Consider the following 17,614-nt stretch of genomic DNA (forward strand, 5'->3'; position numbering starts at 1 on the left):
CTGAGCAGCATTGGGTATGGACCCAAATCAAAACACAAACAAAATTATATAGATGTATATATTTACATACATATATACATATATAATAAGATGGTGGAAATATGGAGAGATTAAGGATGGCTCCATCATGAAAACATTTAGATGCCTTGCTGCCATAAGGCCACAAGGTCTATATTTGGTGACACTATAAACACTGTGTGGTCATGATAACTCTCCTGCCTGTAACCCTGTTGATACTCTTGCAGTGTGTGATCTCTGACACACTACAGTTAGGTATGTACAAGCATCACAACTAAAGTATACACTACAACCAAAATGTATACTAGAAACACAACTAAAGATGCACAACCTTCAGCAAGCACCAGCACCAAGCATGCGTGCAACTCCTGGTCATCACAATGACAGCAAAAGAGAAGAAATGGGAAATTAAATTTAAAAAATAAATAAATAGAATTTCTGTTTTGGTTTTGAAGAAGATTCCAGTCTTCTGAAATAAATGTGTAAATAAATTGATTATAGGAAACAAAACTAGAGCTACTAGGAATAGAAATGAAATACTATAAAAATGGAGAAAAAATACTGTCAAACTTTGTAGAGAAAAATTAAGAACAGTTCTCCCAGATGACTCTAGACTGAGTTGGCAGAATGTGATAGCTTTAAAATATGGCAATGGATGGGGCTGGAGAGATAGCATGCCTTGCACGTGACCAACACAGGATGAACCTAAGTTTGATTTCCAGCATCCCATATGGTTCCCCAAGCCTGCCAGGAGCAATTTCTGAGTGCAGAGCCAGGAGAAACCCCTGAGCACTGCTGGGTGTGGCCCCCCAAAAGATAAAATAAAATATGGCAATGGGCCATATGTGCACTGAGCCAGTTCCATAGACTTGCTCTTTTCTCAAAATAGATATAAACAAATCCATGAAAAATCATGGGTACACTGGCCATGCAGCTCAAAGCTGGCCATCTTGGGAGAAGAGGGCAAGTCAAGCCCCTGCCCCACTGAAGCCAGACCTACTGCGCCCATCACCCAAAATAATCATTTTGCCTATGGCTCCACTTCACCACTCCTCTATGATTCTCTGCAGACACACCAATTTGACCTAACTTCAGATATACCAGTATTTAGGCTGATATCACCTGGACTTTTTTTTGGAGTGAGTATGGGCACCCTCCCCACTGGCATTCTCCTATTTCTCAGAGACCTAACTAAAACATGCCCCACAGAAGCTGCAGTATTAGTAATACTGCTTTTAATTCCTAGGCAACTTCATTTGGTGCTGTCATTCCTAAAGGAACACACCAATTTAGACGCCAATGTGTAGCTGAGGTCACTTAATGTTGCAAAACATATAAAATGACAGAATGGTCAGAATGGTCATCTAGCAACAAAAGCTTACTAAACCTTCTCATAATATCTTAATGACCTTATGGAGATACAATAATTTTCAAAAATTCGCTTGCACTGTACTTCTTTGTAATTTTCTTTTTTCTTTTTCTTATTTTTTTCTATTCTTTTTTGAAATTTTATTTTAATGAAACCATTGTAGATTACAAAATTCTTCATAGTTGGGTTTTGGACATACAATAAATTAAGGCCATTCCCATTACCAGTGTCAACCTCCCTTCACCAGTGTTCCCAGAGTATATCCCATATCACCACTTCCTGCCCCCCAGCTTGTCAATATAACAGGCCCATTTTAAGTTTAGATTGTTAAAATTTGGGCCTCTTTATTTTATTGTTGTTGACTTTGGCTTGGATATTTTCCATTGTTTTTTAATAACTTTGCTCTCATTTATCTGGAAACAAATTATTATAGTCAACTATGTCAACTACTTGATTCATGTTCTTTAAATAAAGTAAATAAATTTTTAAAAATATAGCCAGGCATTTTTGGATACACTTCCTTCTTAGAGACGGAATTAATTACACCAGTCATGAGTTTGGATGGAATTAGTGACTCATTTCTTAAGTGAAGTTAATAAAATGTGGTGGAAGAAACTGTGTGGGCTACATCCAAGAATAGGCCATCAAGAGCATTATGGTTTCTTCCTTACTCTCTTACTTGGATCATTCACTTGAGGAAAGTCAGCGGTCATAGCTTGAGGACACCAAAGGAGGGCTATGTAAAGGATCAAATGGGCAAGAATGCAAGATCTCCTGCCAAGATTTATAGGAATGAGTCATAGTTTAAGTGGTTCCTCCACTCCTAATCAAGCCTCCTAATGACTCAAACATCTTAATTGCAATTGTATGAGAGACCCCTGAACTGGACCACATAGCTAAATTCAGGACCACACTTCTGAATTCCAGACTGTAGAAACTGTTAAATTATAAATGCTCATTACAGGGGCCCAGAGAGATAGCACAGCAGCATTTGCCTTGCAAGCAGCCAATCCAGGACCAAAGATGGTTGATTTGAATCCTGGTGTCCCATATGGTCCCCCGTGCCTATTTCTGCTATTTCTGAGCAGACAGCCAGGAGTAACCCCTGAGCAATGCCGGGTGTGGCCCAAAAACCAAAAAATAAATAAATAAATAAATAAATAAATAAATAAATAAATAAATAAATAAAATGCTCATTACAATTCTGGAGTCACTAGTTTAGATATAGCTTGTTATTCAACAAGTTTTTAATATGCATTACAAGTGTCAGCTTGGCATATCAGCAGCAGAAGACACCCAAGGAGAACTTAAAGGACTATAATGACTTGAGTGTGACTGCCTTGTAGGACATGTATGATGTTTCCAAGTTTTATAGTGTGCTAACAACTTCCCTAAAACTTTAATATAGCATAATTTTAATATACTTCACTGGTTAATTTTTGTAGTGGTTATGCTCAGTAATGTTTTGGAGGTCACTATTTCCAGTGGTGACCAACGACCATGTTTGTTGATTGAAATATAAAATTTAAAGTATAAAGTCCATGTGTTGGGTGAGGCACTGTGTTTCTAACCTCTCAGGTGGACAGGTCTGATGATGCAGAATAAAGGCAGAAAAATAACTCACAAGCAGTCAGCTCACTTTATTCCCTCATAGCTTTCTCTGCCATGAGCCACCCCATCATGTCTGCCTAACTTTTGTCTTTCTCTCAGGAGCTCTGTCTATCTCCCTTGCTGCTGCTCCCTTGCCTCCCCCCCTCCCCACCTCGGGCACTCTTTTATTCTGTTGTTCAAAATAGCCTGCCCTTGTGGGTGGGTCTCAGCACACAGGTGGGATTAACATCTCAAAAGAGTTTAAGAAAACAAGAAGTTGAGGGAAGGTATACCTTATACATGTTATGTTAAAATCAAACTCAGATGCCTTACACACATGTAAGGCACGTACTTTATAACTGAGTCATATATCTGGCCCAAACATTTTGGGGGTAAATGAAAATTTGGATGCCACACCCAATTAATTATTCCTGGATCAGTGTACATGAATCACTCCTAGCAGTGCTTTGAAGACCATAAAAGTGGGGTCTGAAAGCAAACCCAGGTTGGGCATACAAAAGCAAGTAACCTATCTCTAGTCCCTGGCCTAAATTTTTAATTAGAATTAAAAAATTTTTAATTAAAATTGAAATTCCATGAGATAGAGTTACAAAAGATGTTCAGAATATAGTTTCAGTCAAAATAAATCCAATACCCTTCTCTTCATTAGTATACATTTCCTGCTACCAATGTCTTCAGTTGCCCTCCTGCCCATTCCCCTGCCTCTATGATAGAAAATTTTATTCTCTCTGTCTACCTCTGTGTGTGTCTCTCTCTTTCTTTAAAACATTGCCTATAGGGCCCGGAGAGATAGCACAGCGGTGTTTGCCTTGCAAGCAGCCGATCCAGGACCAAAGGTGGTTGGTTCGAATCCCGGTGTCCCATATAGTCCCCCATGCCTGCCAGGAGCTATTTCTGAGCAGACAGCCAGGAGTAACCCCTGAGCAATGCCGGGTGTGACCCAAAAACCAAAAAAAAACAAAAACAAAAACATTGCCTATAATGTTCCTTTCCTTTGACTGTTGACTGGTCTTTATCTCTTAAAATACTCTGAGCCAAAAAGCCTCCTTCTGATTATAAAACCACTGTTTTTTGGGCCAGAGAGATTGCACAGACACTAAGGCACTTACTTGTCTTGCATGTGGCTGACCCAGGTTCATTCCCCAGCATTCCATATAGTTCCCCAGAACCACCAGGAGTACAGAGCCAGGAATGATGCCTGAGCACTGTAGGATGTGGCCCAAAAACAAACAAACAAAAATATTATTTTATCATAGCCTTTGCTTTTGTTATAAAATAAATTGGTCCTGTTATGTTGTTTGTATATTTTTGTCTATATTCTCAAGGAGAAACTTTCCACTGTGGTAAGAACCACATTGCATTTAGTTGTAGTATATCCAATACTGGATACAGTACTCTACATTTATAGGTGATAAATCAGTATGTATTATGATAATCTTCTTTTTTCTCCTATATTAGTTAATACATGTTTTATGTTCTGATTTTTTTTTTTTGGTTTTGGGGTCACACCCTGTGACGCTCAGGGGTTACTCCTGGCTATGTGCTCAGAAGTTGCTCCTGGCTTCTTGGGGGACCATATGGGATGCCGGGGGATCGAACCACGGTCCATCCTAGGCTAGCGCAGGCAAGGCAGGCACCTTACCTCCAGCGCCACCGCCCGGCCCATGTTCTGATTTTTTAATTTTTTATGTTGCCACTATTTCAGAGAAAAACAAATGAAGTTAAATTCTAAAATAAAGTTTGAAAAGAAAAAAGGCATTGCTTAATCTTGCATAGCTTTACACTTACATTATTTGATTATCTCATTTCACATATATTAAAGGCATATATAGGGCCCAGAAAGATAGCACAGCGGCGTTTGCCTTGCAAGCAGCCGATCCAAGACCAAAGGTGGTTGGTTCGAATCCCGGTGTCCCACATGGTCCCCTGTGCCTGCCAGGAGCTATTTCTGAGCAGACAGCCAGGAGTAACCCCTGAGCAATGCCGGGTGTGGCCCAAAAACAAAAACAAAAACCAAACAAACAAACAAACAAAAAGGCATATATAAGGAGCCCTTCAATATTTCTCCTATAAAAAATCTCCCCTAACTCCAATTTATTTCCACTAATAAAATTTTAATGTTGAAGTATTTTAAAGATATTTAATAGTGGGGCCGGGCGGTGGCGCTGGAGGTAAGGTGCCTGCCTTGCCTGCGCTAACCTAGGACGGACCGCGGTTCGATCCCCCGGCGTCCCATATGGTCCCCCAAGAAGCCAGGAGCAACTTCTGAGTGCATAGCCAGGAGTAACCCTGAGCGTCACAGGGTGTGGCCCAAAAACCAAAAAAAAAAAAAAAAAAAAAAGATATTTAATAGTAAAAAAAAAGACATTTCTAGATAAGTTGAACAGTAATCTCAAATAAATAAAAATTTTTCTGTGTAAATTTGATGTTTAGTCAAGATGTTTATATTTTTTCTAAATGCAATGGAAATTTTCAGGGATAGCCAATAAGAATTATGAGAATATGACACAGAAATGAGAAAACTTCAAACAGAAATTACAAAAGCTAAAAGCTTGGTAAAAAAAAAAAATTAAAAACTCGGGGCTGGCGAGGTGGCGCTAGAGGTAAGGTGTCTGCCTTGCAAGCACTAGCCAAGGAAGGATCCCGTTCCATCCCCCGGCATCCCTTATGGTCCCCCCAAGCCAGGGGCAATTTCTGAGCACTTAGTCAGGAGTAACCCCTGAGCATCAAACGGGTGTGGACCGAAAAACAAAAACAAAAAAAATTAAAAATTCACTAGAAGGCCTCGCCAGCAAAGTAACAGCTGTGAAGGACAAGATCAATGAGCTGGAAGATGAGCTGCATAAAATCTCCACACAACACAGAAGCTGGGAAAGAGCCTTAAAATAAATGAATAGAGGATGGAATAAACCCTCAAAATAAGCAAACAGATGACAATAGAACTCTGGGATCAATTCAACAGAAATAAATAAAAATCTTTAGGGTTCAGAGAGCCATGAAGAAAACCCCCAGGAAGAAGAAACAGTCAAAGACATTATTGCTCAGAAGTTTCCTGAGGTGGGCCGGAGAGATAGCATGAAGGTAAGGCATTTGCCTTTCATGCAGGTCATTGGTTCGAATACCAGCATCCCATATGGTCCCCTGAGCCTGCTGGGAGCGATTTTTGAATGTGGAGCCAGGAGTAATCCCTGAGCACTGCCAGGTGTGACCCCCCCCCCACAAAAAAAGTGAGAAGTTTCCAGAGGTAAAGAGTGCATGCACGGGCCCGGAGAGATAGCACAGCGGTGTTTGCCTTGCAAGCAGCAGCTGATCCAGGACCAAAGGTGGTTGGTTCAAACCCCGGTGTCCCATATGGTCCCCCGTGCCTGCCAGGAGCTATTTCTGAGCAGACAGCCAGGAGAAAGCCCTGAGCACCGCCGGGTGTGGCCCAAAAACCAAAAAAGAAAAAAAAAAAAGAGTGCATGCACGCACATACTGGATGCCCAAAGAGTAAAAGAGTTAAGAAAGACACAAATAAAAGCACATTTTAGTCACAATGATAAAAACCATACAGACAGAATATTGAAATCAATGAAAACAAAGAAGGAAGTTACATACAAAGAAACTTTCTTAAGACAGCAGACTTATCACAAGCAATCAACCAGACCTGAAAGCAGTGGTGGAATATAGTAAAAATATTGAATGAAGTGAATGCCTCACCAAGAGTACTTCACTGAGACACTGTCATTCAAGTTTGAAGATAGGATACACAGCTTGCCAGAAAAAGAAAAAAAAAAGACAATAGCTCAGGAACTTTACAGACTCAAAAGCAAACTTAAAAGAACAGAGGGTATATTTTAAAGCAAAACAACATGAACAAATACACCAAACTTTTACAAAAAGATGGCAAAAGGGGCTGGAGCAGTGGCGCAGAGCGTAAGATGTCTGCCTTGCATGCACTAACCTAGGACGAACTATGGTTCGATCCCCAGCGTCCCATATGGTTCCCCAAGCCAGGAGCGATTTCTGAGCACATAGCCCGGAGTAACCCCTGCGCATCACCAAGCATGGCCTAAACTCCAACCCCCCCCCCAAAAAAAAGATGGCATAAAATTCCATGACAGCCATCTCTCTCAATATCAACAGACTAAATGTACCAATAGTAGCAAAATGGATCCAAAAATTAAATCTAACATTTTTCTACTTGCAAGAAATACATCTGAATAGTCACAACTAACACAAATTCAAAGTCAAAGGTTGAGAGACAAGACTTCAAGCACACAACTCTATTAAAAATATTGGGTAGGGGCCGGAGCAGTGGTGCTAGAAGTAAGGCATCTGCCTTGCAAGTGCTAGCCTAGGATGGACCGCAGTTCAATCCCCTGGTGTTCCATATGGTCCCCCCAAGCCAGAAGTGATTTCTGAGTGCATAGCCAGGAGTAAGTAACCTCAGAGCATCAATGGTTGTGGCCCAAAAACAAAAAAAATTATGTTGGGTGACCATACTAATACCAGATGACAGAAACTTTAGGCTTAAAATGTTGTAATAGACATAGAGGGTCTGACCCAAGTTAGAGGCCTGTTACCCTATATGGTCCCCCAAGCCTGAGAGGAGGGATATCTGAGCACAGAGCCAAGAGTAACCCCTGAGCATTGCTACTGTGGATTTTTTTGTATCATAAAATAAAAGAAAAAGTGTGAGAGACACATAGAAAAAAAGAGAGGGTTATTTTTTAATAATCAATAATCAATTAATAATCAATAATCAATATATATATACACACACATACAGATCAGGAAGAAATCACACTCATAAACATATAGTGCACCCAATGAAGGGCCAGCAAAATACTTAAAATAAGTACTAATAGACTTGAAGAAAAACAGTACACTATAGTAGTTGTGGACTTTAACACCTCTCTGCTACCTCTTGATAAATCAACTAAACTAAAAATCAGTGAGGATACATTGGCTCTGAAGAAAGAAAGGAAAGACAGTGGCTTGTAAGACATATACAGGGCTTGCCAATCATCACAAAGCTGAATACACATTTTTCTCCGTGGGATGCACATAGGGAATTTTCCAAGATAGACCAGAAGCTATCTAGGACATAAAATAATACATCAATAAAAACAAGAAAATAGAGTGCCAGCAAGGTGGGTCCCGGTGAGCAATTTAAAGGAAACCCCAGGCCTCCCCCATCCTGCACAGAGGGTGGTAGGAGACTGTTGAACTTCCAGCATAATTAAGGATGCAAACTCCTTTCTGGGATCCAGAAGCTTCACCAGGCAACATGGGGATGGCATGGCTCCATGCTGTAGGCCTTTTGAAAAACAAAAACAAAAAAAATTGTATCAACTAGTTTCTCAGAACACTGAAAATAGAAGTGAATTACATATATAAATGGAGAAATTAATTTAACACCTAGAGATTAAACAGCTCAATACTTTACAATGAGTGGGTTGGAGGCTAAATCAAAGAGCAAGTCAAAAGATGTCTGGGAGAAAATGAGAATGAAAATACAAATTATCGGACCCAGAGAGATATCACAGCGGTGTTTGCCTTGCAAGCAGCCGATCCAGGACCTAAGGTGGTTGGTTCGAATCCCGGTGTCCCATATGGTCCCCCGTGCCTGCCAGGAGCTATTTCTGAGCAGACAGCCAGGAGAAACCCCGGAGAACTGCCGTGTGTGGCCCAAAAAAAAAAAATCAAAAAAAAAAAAAAAGAAAAGAAAAGAAAATACAAATTATCAGAATTTGTGGAACACAACAAAAGCAGTACTAAGAGGAAAATGAATAGCTTTGCAAGCATTCATCAAGAAAGAAGAAAAGGGGTCGGAGAGATAGCATGGAGGTAAGGCGTTTGCCTTTCATGCAGAAGGTCATAAGTTCAAATCCCGGAGTCCCATATGGTCCCCCGTGCCTGCCAGGAGCAATTTCTGAGCATGGAGCCAGAAATAACCCCTGAGCACTGCTGGGTGTGACCCAAAAACCACAAACAAAAAAAAAAAAAAAAAAAAAGGAAAGAAAGAAAGAAGAAAAGGCCTACATAAATTACTTAATGGCACAGCTTAAGAAATTGAAAACAGGGGCCAGGCGGTGGCGCTAAAGGTAAGGTGCCTGCCTTACCTGCGCTAGCCTAGGACAGTAGGCGGTTCTATCCCCCCGCGTCCCATATGGTCCCCCAAGCCAGGAGCTACTTCTGAGCGCATAGCCAGGAGTAACCCCTGAGTGTCACCGGGTGTGGCCCAAAAACCAAAAAAAAAAAAAAATTGAAAACAATGACCAACACAATGTGCCAAAACTAGGCAGTTGAAGGAAACAATAAAATTCACAAAAAATGTCAATTAATGGGACATCTGAAAACCATTAAAAGATTAATGAAAGCAAGATTTATTCTTTGAAAAAATAAACAAGATTGATAAACCATTTGCAATACTCACAAAGAAATTTAATAAATAGAAATGAAAATGAGGATGTTTGTTCCTACAGATACTACAGAAATAAAAAGGATAATCAGGGATGACTTTAAGAATGCTAATGCCGGGCCCAGAGAGATAGCACAGCAGTGTTTGCCTTGCAAGCAGCCGATCCAGGACCAAAGGTGGTTGGTTCAAATCCCGGTGTCCCATATGGTCCCCCCTGCCTGCCAGGAGCTATTTCTGAGCAGACAGCCAGGAGCACCTGGCTGACAGCCTGAGCACCGCAGGGTGTGACCCAAAAACCAAAAAAAAAAAAAAAAAAAAAGAATGCTAATGCCGGGGCTGGCGAGGTGGCGCTAGAGGTAAGGTGTCTGCCTTGCAAACTCTAGCCAAGGAAGGACTGCAGTTCGATCCCCTGGCGTCCCACATGGTCCCCCCAAGCCAGGGGCAATTTCTGAGCACGTAGCCAGGAATAACCCCTGAGCATCAAATGGTTGTGGCCCGAAAAACCAAAAAAAAAAAAAAAAAAAAGAATACTAATGCCACAAATCAAGAGAACTTAGAAGAAATGGACAAATTTGGGCAATTTTTGAAGCCATGTTTTTAAATTCTCACAAGATTTCTTTTGACTTTCATTGTTCTTTCATTGAATTCTAGACATTATTTGGCAAATTCCCTTGGCTTAACTATTGGCACAGAGTTATAATTTTCTTCTCCAAGCATTGTTTTCTGGACAATAGTACAGTGGATAGTGTATTTGCATTGCATGCAGATGATCCTGCGTTTGATCTTCAGTATCCCATAGGCTCCTGAGCACTTCCGGAAGTAGTTCTGGAGTTCAGAGCCAGGAGTAAACCCTAAGTGTGTGTGTGGGGGGGGGGGGGGAATCTAATTTAGAACTGCCTGCATCTAACTTTGATCTAAGTCATTTCTTCAAGGCTTACTACCTGTCAGAAACCCATTATAGGATGATTCAGGATGGAATACAGGAAGTACGTTTCCTACTCTGAGTTTATTTGCTCTCTTCTTTCTAACTGTTTTATTTCACTAAGAAAGGCAAGGAGTTTCTTTCACCTGAGTTCCTTTCCGATTGCATAATTATCCAATGAATATTCAAAATAAAGAAAAGGATATCCTTGGGGCCAGAGCGATGGTGGAACGGTAGGGTGTTTGCCTTGCGCTAACTGACCTAAGACGAACCACCGTTCAATACCCCTGCATCCCATATGGTCTCCCAAGCCAAGAGCGATTTCTGAGAACATAGCCAGGAGTAACACCTGAGCATCGCCGTGTGTGGCCCAAAGAAAAGGACTTCCTTGCCCCCCTTCACAAGAGAATTGATTGGAACTTGTACTCTTAGTACAGTCTCAGCACTATTTACACTGGGGTTTGTCAATTTTCAATATTCATGCTCCTAAACTTCTGTTATATGTTTTATAAACTTTTGTATATATGACCCAGCTGAGGCTACATTCCCTTAATCAATAGTGGAAGTGGAAGTGAGTGCATGTGTCACTGTCACCAACCTTTTTACTCCCTTGTTTTCTTCCAGAACTCACTCATCTCCTGCTGTTCTAGAATTTTATAATTTGAGACATCTGGCCTGAACTATAGACACCCATTCTTCATCTTTCCAGGAATCACATAATAAGCTTGTCGCAGGATGTTGGCAACTGCACAGTCTATTTCCAGGAAGACTGAAGGTCACATTCCTTTGTGTAGTAAAGTGAAGCTGAGCCAGGCTAACCTGCCTGTCACATTTCCCCAGCGACTCCAAAGTGTGGTAGGCCAAGGAGGATTACACAGGAAACTCTCAGGTGAATCCTAGAAGAGGACCATCTGTATGAAGAGAGACTGCTAGAAACAAGAGAAGGGAGAAAGGGAGCAAAGACTGTTGGTCTAGCCCTTCCTTTTCATGCTAAGAGATATTTCTTATTTGTAAAACATGAGATAAAATGCATGGATTGATATTTGTGCAAATGACTCAGTCACCTTTTTTCATCAGAATAACAAAAAGTTTGCATCTTTCTATGCATAGTATGCTTTGCCCTTCTATTTTTTTTTACTAAAAATGACAAAAATGAAACATAAACCATAATATCCAGAAAATGTCTTATTTTCATGTTCTCTAGATTCAAATTTTATTTTATGGGGGGATAAAACTAAAGTCAAGCACATCTTAAGCTTCACAAATAAATGCATTTTTAGATTTCAGGTGAACAATTCATGCATTACAAAACTTTTTATATTCTAATTTTTACATTAAATTATTCAGTATTATTTTCTTTCACTCCCTTTTTCTATCACTGCACACTTTCAACATAACAGTGCTAATATGCGAACTAGTGATATATATATATGTATATATATATGCTAATATGAGAACTAGTGATGTATTCCTGAAAATGTGATGTTAGGGGCCAGAATGATAGATAGCACAACAGGTAGGACATTTTCTTTTTTTTTTGTTTTGTTTTGTTTTTTTTTTTGGGGGGGCCACACCCGGCGGTGCTCAGGGGTTACTCCTGGCTGTCTGCTCAGAAATAGCTCCTGGCAGGCATGGGGGGACCATATGGGACACCGGGATTCGAGCCAACCACCTTTGGTCATGGACATTTTCCTTGCATGCAGCCAACCCAACCCAAGTTCAATTTCTGGCATCCCAGACGTTCCTCCGAGCCTGTCAGGAATGATTTCTGAGTGCAGCACCAGAAGTAACCCCTGAGCTTACTAGGTATGTCCAAAAGCCCCCCCAAAAAAGAAAATAAAATGTGATGCTATATTCATATGGGACAGATAAATTAGATTTGTATTCATATATATCCTTCTGGAAGTTTTGGGGAAAATAATTTTCAGATAATATTAAAAAGTTATACTTAATTACAATGAGGGAAATAGGGATGAAAGAATTCTCTTCTCCCTTAAAGTCAAGTAGCTCTCATGCACATCATGAGTCCCATTTCTACTCTATTTCTTACTATCTTTCTCATATAGTTTGCTTTCCAACCACATCCTAAAAGCATGTCCTTTCTCCTCTAAAATTCATCTGGAGCTAGGAGAAGTAAACTGAAATACTGGGATCAGATCCTGTTTAAAGGGCCAGAGCTCCCCTGAATGCATATTTATTTGACATCATCTAGAGGATTTATGTCTTTCTTGGACTATCTCTTTCCTTTAATTCCTTTTGAATCAACTTGACAACTTGTGAAATCTCCCTTTCTTAGTTTCTTTATGACTCTTTTTCTCTCTCCTTCTCCCTCTAGTTGAATGGTCCCTTCACATTCACCATATTTTCTTCTTTTGTACTCTAAAAAACTTGGAAAGGGTTATAAAAATTTACTATATAAAAGCAAACTGTTTCCTAAAAGAATCATAACAGATTTTATAATTTATAATTTATAATAATTTTTAATTCTTGTCATAAAGAATTTGGGGGCATTTTGATAAATTTTCTGGTGGAAGGCAGTTTAAATGCAATTTGTAGAACTCCATTTGTGAATATAATATTGCTTTGTGATCTTTTATGAACCATAAGCAGAAATTGTTAAAAATAATTACAGGTGGACAGGTGCCAAATGGCAAAGCTAAGCGGGAAAGCAGTGACAAGAGGGATTTTTAATGGTTCTATTCTTTCTCTCTCTCTCTCTCTCTCTCTCTCTCTCTCTCTCTCTCTCTCTCTCTCACACACACACACACACACACACACACAATCTTCACCCAATAATTTCTACAAGCAAGACTATCACACACTGAATCCTCTATTAATGTCTAAAATCTTGAATTTCTGAGTGAGGGCAAATAAAACATTCTAAAATCATCATACTAAATACTAATACAAGAACCCAGGGAAAATTGGCAGTGGTACTGCTAAAAAAATTACCTAATTGTTCCATTTTCCTAAGTACTCAGAGCTTGTGTCTGCATTCTGAATCTATTTGCCAAAGAAGTTGTCTATGTTCTGTTAATAGAGAAATACCCTAGGGTGCAGCAGGAGGAAAGACATCTGTACAAAAGTAGCCTGGCAAAGGCAGGCTGTGTCAGCATGAATTTCACAGGGGTAAAATGCAATTTGGGGGAGTAATGCTTTTCTACATGTTGAAAATTAAGAATATACAACTAGGGCCCGGAGAGATAGCACAGCGGCGTTTGCCTTGCAAGCAGCCGATCCAGGACCTAAGGTGGTTGGTTCGAATCCCGGTGTCCCATGTGGTCCCCCGTGCCTGCCAGGAGCTATTTCTGAACAGACAGCCAGAAGTAACCCCTGAGCACCGCCGGGTGTGGCCCAAAAACCAAAAAAAAAGAATATACAACTGTGGCCTGGAGAGATAGCAAGAATTCTTCAGCTGTCCGCCAGTTTGATCCTAAACTATGTCCACTTTGAGGACAAGGAACAAGGTTTAAACAATGAACAGAAATCTCCCAGATAGAGATGTTTATTTGCAGATCAATTTGCATGAGCTTATTTAGTTTATTTGCATATCAGAAAAGGAGAGGAGAGGAAAGTCTGTGTATTGGAGATAGACCCCCCCCCAAAATAAAAAAGCCCTAGCTGATTCTTCTGTTCCACTTAGGTATTCAATACCAACCTTAAAAAGAAAAGTGTTATCTAGTTACTGAAGCAACTATTTTTATACAAAATACCTGTCAAACAAATGGACATCAGCTGTGATGTCTGAAGCCCAGGAGTGACATTTGAGGCAGCAAAACTCTACATGAGTATTGGTCTCATCCTGAGTGGCAATGATGGATACCCACTAATTTTTTTTGTTTGGGAGCCAAACCTGGCTGTGCTCAGGGGTTACTTCTGGTGGGAATTAGGGGACCCTATGTGATGCTAAAGATTGAATCCGGGTCAGCTGCATGCGAGGCAAGTGCCCTCCTCGTTGCACATCTCTCTGATTGCATCTTATTGCAGAAACTAGATCAACTGTTTACATCCTTGTCAGAAAGAAAGCTAGAAGCATCAGTTCTAATTTTACCTTAAGATACAGGGCCAGATAAATAGCATGGAGGTAAGGCGTCTGCCTTTCATGCAGAAGGACAGTGGTTCGAATCCCGGCATAGCATTAGCACAGTGGTGGGACATTTGCCTTGCATGCAGCAGACCCAGGACAGATGGTGGTTTGATTCCCAGCATCCCATATGGTCCCCTGAGCCTGCCAGGAGTGATTTATGCGCACAGAGTCAGGAGTAACCCCTGTTTTGTTTGTTTTGGGGCCACACCCAGCGGTGCTTAGGGGTTACTCCTGCCTATCTGCTCAGAAATGGCTCCTTGCCTGGGGGGGGGGGTGGGGAGGAGGGGGCATATGGGACGCCAGGATTCAAACCAACCACCTTAGGTCCTAGATCGGCTGCTTGCAAGGCAAACACCTCTGTGCTATCTCTCCGGCCCCTTGATTTTGATCTTTACATTTTTTCCTGTCGCTTTGGAAGATATTCCCTAAATTAGTATATTGCAAAATAAAGATGAACAAGCTGTGTGATACAAAGCAAAGGTCTCCATCCAAGACTTCAAGTAACTTCATACAGAGAGGCAAAGAGCCTTCCATAATTAGTAAGTAGAGTCATGTAAGTTGAGAGTGCACAGAAGTGGGTCAACACAGACCCAGATCAAATCAAATGAGAAAAAGTCAGGACCTGAACCAATGAAGCAGCTTTTCATCATTCATTCTTTCTTTCCTTCTTCCTTTACTTTTTCTTTCTTTCTTCCTTTCTTCCTTCCTTCCTTTCTTCCTTTCTTTCTATTTTAAATCACTATGAGATACAGTTAAAAATGCTGTTCATGATTAAATTCATACAGGTGCATATCATACAGGGGCCAGAGAGATAGCATGGAGGTAGGGCATTTGCCTTGCATGCAGAAGGATGGTGGTTCAAATCCGGGCATCCCATATGGTGCCCGAGCCTGCTGGAGTAATTTCTGAGCATAGAGCCAGGAGTAACTCCTAAGCACTGCCAGGTGTGACCCAAAAACCAAAAAAAAATTTTTTGGTCATACAATGTCCAACACCATCCTTTCACCAGTGCACATTTACTGCAGCCATTGTCCCCACTTACTTTGACCCTTTCCCTGGCCTACCCTATGCTTACCTCTATGGCAAACATTTTTCTTCTCTCTCTCCCTCACTCTCACACACTCACTCTTCCCTTTTTTTTTTTCCTTTTAAAGGGAAGCAGCATTTTCTAGTAGTCCAAGTCATTTACAATAAAACTGCCCATAAATTTTGTCCTGCATACCAAAATTTGGAAATCAACTGTGGCTACCTCAATTACCTTGTAGAGGACTGTATTTAAAAACAAATCATCACATGGACTATTTTTCCCATATAGTTAAGCATTATAACTTTGTATTTTCCTTCTCATCTATCCAAATGCAAATATATTTCCATGTTGTTAATTTTGTATACTTTTAAATATCTAGTATTTCATCAATTTAGGAATCATAACTTCCTCAATTTGATACTTAAATAATTTTTGAGACTTATAGGGGGTAAATTTTTCAAAATTTTCTTTCCATTATTATTTTTTTGTTGTTGTTGTTGTTTTTCAGATCACACCCGTTTGATGCTCAGGAGTCACTCCTGGCTAAGCGCTCAGAAATTGCCTCTGGCTTGGGGTGGGGACCATATGGGATGCCAGGGAATCGAACCCCGGTCCTTCCTTGGCTAGCACTTGCAAGGCAGACACCTTACCTCTAGTGCCACCTCGCCGGCCCCTCTTTCCATTATTTTAAATAAATTAGTGCAATAATAGTTTCTAAATTTTTCTAAATATGGCCCTCTTCGAGGTCAATTACCTTGGATCTAAAAAACATTATTATTATTATTATTATTATTATTATTATTATTATTATTATTATTATTATTTTAGACAACATCCAGAAGTGCTCAGGTATTCCTCCTGACTCTACATTCAGGGATTACTCCTAGCTGACTCAAGTGACAATATAGGGTGCTCAAAATTGAACCTGGGTTGTCTGCATACAAGGCAAATGCCCCCCACTGTTCTCTGGCTCCAGCCTCCAGATCCCTGGAGATTGACACATACACCCAAAGGGGAAAAACGCTTAATAGCAAAACAAGCTCAGTCCTAAGTAAAAATACTCTGGGAAGTCTGGACATATTCTTTCAAGGTGACAGCTATTTAATTCAGTGAGGTCTTTATTCCTGAGGAGAATCTCTCTTGAATATATTATGGAATGATCCAAGTAGAAATAAACCCTATCTGACTAACTACTCACCTGGAAAGCTTGATCTGCAAGGTCTGGATGGATAATGACAAGAAATTGTAGAAAACCACTCATCCTGTGATGAGTTTGAGATCAGAATTTAAGTCCCATAATCTTTATAAAAAAGCAGAGCAGTAGTTTCATCTAAAAATAGGCCCACTGGGGAGCTGCCCGGAATCGCGCGGCCCTGGGGTGTCCCGGAGTTCCCCTCCGGTCTCGGACAAAGTTGAAGAAGCTGTTCAAGGCCCGTGAGTGTTGAACTGAGAGGCGCCTCAAGCACCCAGTGGCGGGGGCTGTGGAGGACGAAGGGCTGATCCCGTAGCACCACTTCCAGCAATGGACTTCCAGTGGTGCCGTGCCAACATGACTTGTCTGGAAAGAAGCGCCGAAATTTCCTGGAGCAGATCCGACTTGCCCAGAAAGACAAAGCAGCTGTGGACATCGAAGCACCTCCCAAGCCAGTCAGAGCTAGTGAACCACAGCCCAAGATGCAAAAGAAGACAAAAGCCCAGCAGGAGGCAGACTTGGGAGATGTTGGGGAGGAGCGTGAAGAGACCTGCCACTGCCGCCCAAGCTCTCAGTTGCAGCCAGGAGGACTCAAACGCAGAGCCCTGCTCTACTCCCCAGATCCCTCTGCCAAAGTGGCCTCTGAGGAAACTTCTCGAACTGGTCCTGCAGGAAAAGGATGTTGTCGCAAAGAGGAAGCCAGTGTCAGCTGTGTGTGAGTGGCCTCAGTATCCTTAGCCAACAGCTTCATGTGTAATAAAGCCCTGAGGTGTGCTGAGTTTCATGGTCAGAATGGGAGGGAGGGGCCAAGGTAAAAGCCAGACATCCTGGGAAGGAGCCACAGCGCTGAGAAAGGTAATGAGAAGCCAGCCTTTATTGGGGTGATACGGCCAAGGTAGAGATTCTAGAGGGGAGACCTGTGTGTGTAGGGTGGCCATGTCACAAGCCACTTCCTGTCATGTTTGGCTTTGCTTCCTGTGCT

The 17,614-nt window shown here is 41.1% G+C and overlaps 1 pseudogene; it reads left to right on the top strand.

Annotated features, from left to right (window-relative positions):
* The first annotated feature begins 11,061 nt into the window (after positions 1-11,061).
* Positions 11,062-17,351, top strand: LOC126007074 (uncharacterized protein C11orf98-like; annotated as a pseudogene).
* Positions 17,352-17,614: the final 263 nt, after the last annotated feature.

The sequence above is a fragment of the Suncus etruscus genome, chromosome 4 (genome assembly GCF_024139225.1).
Source record: "Suncus etruscus isolate mSunEtr1 chromosome 4, mSunEtr1.pri.cur, whole genome shotgun sequence".
NCBI classification, from domain to species: domain Eukaryota; kingdom Metazoa; phylum Chordata; class Mammalia; order Eulipotyphla; family Soricidae; genus Suncus; species Suncus etruscus.